Source organism: Mchenga conophoros, linkage group LG7 (genome assembly GCF_057382185.1).
Source record: "Mchenga conophoros isolate Kocher_MC1m ecotype Shallow Benthic linkage group LG7, M_conophoros_male_GT1.1, whole genome shotgun sequence".
Taxonomy (NCBI): domain Eukaryota; kingdom Metazoa; phylum Chordata; class Actinopteri; order Cichliformes; family Cichlidae; genus Mchenga; species Mchenga conophoros.
In genome coordinates this window covers 45,695,735-45,699,896 of record NC_140532.1, presented here as the reverse complement: position 1 = coordinate 45,699,896, position 4,162 = coordinate 45,695,735, and positions in this window count along the sequence as shown.

Below are 4,162 nucleotides of genomic sequence, written 5' to 3'. Positions count from 1 at the left end.
CAGTGATCGTTTGCATCTGAACGCTGCTGAAACCACCCAACTCTCTTTACTCTGGAAACAAGGTGAAGTGCTTTACAGCTACACATACCCAAAGATTCATTTTCTGCACTTTACTGTTTCATCTGTTCTTCTTTCTTTTTTTAGGATCTTGGGATGTTCCCCGTCTTCACTCTACGAACATGTTTGGTTTTGTCTCTGTCAGGCTTTGATGAATGTAGCTAATTTGAACACACAGGCTGCCTCCCATACATCTCTCCATTCATTCCGTTTGTTCCCAACATCAGTAAACAGCAGTGTGTCAGTTCTATTTGAATCCATATATACCCAAGCTATAAATAAACCACAGTTATCTTTGATGGATTTTTTGATCATGTACAGGACTACCTCATTTGTCAGTTTCTAGTTTTTCTTTAAATAAACCCAATTTTTGGCCAGTCAGCAACTATTGACATTTCCCTAAGAGAGTTATAACCCACACACACCTAAAAAGGATGTTGTCAAACATATGGCATGTGGGCCAACTCAAAGGTCCAGTCCAGCTCTCTGGGTGGTTTTTCAAATTGTCATATTAACAGAGAAGTCCGTAATATTAAATTTTTCAATAAAATAGACTCCCATTCCTCGTTTGAGGACTCCAGTGTTACTACACAGGGGTGGAAATGTATCAAAAGGTCAGCATTTTTAGATCTTGAAGAGTTGTTTGAATCGCAAGTACTTGTACTTTTATTCTGTCTTTCTCTTTTCTTTCTTTCTCTTTTGGCTTTTGCAGCTTTGCTGTGATGTGAAAATTGTAATATACATGTGCACTGTTTAAAGCGCATTCCAATTTCTTAAGTGATCACGAGCTGTTCATCACCTGTTTCGTAAATGAGTGGTTTCATTAAACCCAAAGAAGTTTCCTTTAGGTTATTGAGCAACTGTTTTATTGACTTGGACCACATCTCTAACGTGAGTTTGACACCCCTGATTTAGGCTGACTCTAATTAAAGGTGAGACTTGGTATTTTATTTCTTATTGAGTGTGCAAAGGCTGAAAGAAAAACATGCGTGACTAGTGTGCTGGGCTGGTCTGTATATTTTATTGTATGATCTTGTAGCACTTTGAAATGAAGTGATAGTCTAACCCACAGTTGCCTCATTCCGTATTTTTTTTGCCTGCGCAGTTGCCTCAGGGCGTATCACTGAAACCCACATCACAGAAAAATATTTCCTCAATGCTGTCTGAGGGCCCGCACACTAAACAAAAAACAGGAACACCCAGGACAACTCCCTGCAACGATTCTTGATTGTAAACACATATTCCTCATTAGAAACTGATCATGGCATAATCTGAACATACTGGTAGCCAGAAATGTGTCACAGGTAAACTAGACATAAATCACACACACTTTCAGTGTGTGACAATACTGTGGTGAATGTTTAATTAGGGTCTGGCATCAAACAACTCTGGCTTAAAATCAGAAGTTAAAATCGGATCTCTGCTTCGTTGGGGTTAGATGACACCGGCTGTCACGATTACAGTTGTAAATGCAATATTAATAATGAATATTTTATCAGTCCCATTCATTACAGTTTTTTCTGATTGCTTAAGCACATTTTTTGTAACTATTGGCTAATTTTGCAAAACTCTTCACACAAATAAGAAAACCTGTCACCCAATCATCAAAACATTGTAGTTCTCTTGCAAAAGCAAACACAGCTAGACTAACTCTTCTCACCTTCGTAAAAGTGGTGTTTCCGTATCAAACAGTACACACAAGCCATCATCTACTAAGCACACAACTAACCGATTCTCATTTCAAGATGTCCTTATGGTGCTTGCTACAGTGTAGCGGCTCAAGTTAGGCTGGACCCGTTGGCCAGCTACCCTCAGGGTCACTCCACGGTTGATTACATGGTCCACTATTGTAGCTCTGATGTCATCAGTAATTCTATTTCTTACTCTTCCTACCCTTCCTCTCCCCCCTCCTCATCTTCCTCTCCCTCCTCCTCGTCTTCCTCTTGCTCCTCCTTGTCCTTGTCGTCCTCTTCATCCTACTTCTTCACCTCCACGTCCTCTTCCTCGGCCTCCTCTTCTTCTCACTCTTTCTGCTCCCTCCATTGTACTCCGCACACACAGCTTACCTGTATTATAGTGCTTAGGCAGATTGCAAAGTGAACGAATTATCTAAAAAAGTTTTCACATGTGAAAGTGTGCCAGACAGTTGGCAAGTTAGTGTTAATGATAGCCATACATGTGTATACTTTTGCTAGGAGTGTGTTGGAAATTTGGTAATTGAGTGTTGTGCAGTGAATTGTGCCTACAGTTTTGCAAAGTGTGTGTTACAAAATTGCAAACTGAGTGCAAAGCAGTTTTTGTGCTTTTAGTTTTGCAAACTCAGTGAGTGGTTTTGCCATAAGTCTGAATAGTTTTAGAGATTGTGCTACAGGAATCACAGTTAGGGTTTAAGCATTCAGAAAAAACTGTAACCCAAATTTCTTGTTGTCACATTCGTGGCACTGTATCACCTTCATTCCACTTTGCCCTCTGCTTGTATTTCAGGTACTAAGCCACTAGAGTGCACTGTCACATTCCCACAACCATCATTCTGAGGGTGTTTGCAGACTGAACTGCTGCAAACAATTGCAAGCTTTTATTTAATAGCTGATCTTTTATAGCTATTCCCACTTCTTATCATTTGCAGAGTTCAGTGTTTATGTGTGCTGTATGAGTGTTTCCAAAGTCATTTTTTCCTTAATTTAAAAGATTAATTTCTTTTTTTTATTTATCATTTTATCCTAGTTTTTTTAAAAAATGTGTTTCTGTCATATCAGCATTTCAGTATCAGTATTTTTTGACACATGGGTTCATTTGTATTTTCTTTTTGCCAGGATGCGTGTCATCTTTTACAAGACTGAGACACCACACCTATAGTGGCACTGTTCTTTATTTTTGGTAATATTTTAAAATCTATGTGCCTGCACACATAAAAAGCAAAAACCACAGTGGAATTAAATTCGGCCGCTCATTTGATGTAGTCTCCCTCTTTGCACAAATACACAGCTCCCAGTGCTCCTCCCACACTTGGAACATTCCCTGGAAGTTCTGTTTTGTAAGCATTTGCAATGCATGTTCAATTTCTTTCACATGTTAAAATAGCAATTCTTCAACTTGAATTTCCCTTTAATGAAGAAGATGAAGTTGCCTGGACCCAAAACTGCAAAATAAAGTTGGTAGGAGCCACCATTATGTTGGAGGAACAAAAGAAACTTGCATGTTTTCAACATACTGTGAAAGAGCAAGTTTTTATGATGGAGGTTTTGTGCACTGAGCAATTCAGGCTTTTTTTTACTGAATGTTCTTCCTCGGATGTCTAAAGGCATTACTTAGTGCTGGCAGTCTGTCCTTTGGGAGTGCATTCACTTTGCACAAACTCTGTGAATGCCAAACAAAACAAGAGCAATGCTCCTGGTAACACTCCTAACCTGACCCATCTTCTAAGGTCTTGGAGACTATAGAGGCTCTTCCACTGTAAAAATCAGCTTTTCGGTCTCTTGGATAGAGTTGTAAACACAACACTCATCACCAGTGATCCTTGACAGAAAGGTTGGACATCACAAGCCTGTTGGTAGAGATGCACACAGACTTTTGCTTCAGCTTCATTCTGTAAGAAGGTAACACAGATCTTGATGCTGAGTGTGGAATTTAATATAAAAACTCAATGAGCAAAACCTTATTCTAGCACCTGTTACGTCTTTGCGAACACTTGAAAACCAGAAACTGCGTGTGCAACAGTGGCATAGATTTTTTTTTGTTCTCACCTTGCTTATGACAACATTTCCTTGTTAGTTAAAAAGGAATGCAGAATGAGTCTTCTCTGCTATGCCTCCATAAAGTTTAACATGCAGCACTTCCAAAATAGACTTGGGTTCTTTGTCAGCACTGCAAACCCATCCATTACCTACAGTGTAATGATGGAAGACAAAAAAAAAGAAGCTTGCACTGTCTCCTGTTTGCATAATCTGATTCTTGCTCTGCACTCCCATCTCTGTGTCAATATCTCCCAAGGGATTTCTGGTCGTTTTTTCAAGCACAAGCCCCCTGCTCAACTTAACTAAGAGCTGTTTCAATATGTAAACAACGGAGCACCCATATACTTAAGTACTCTTTTAGTACACTCACT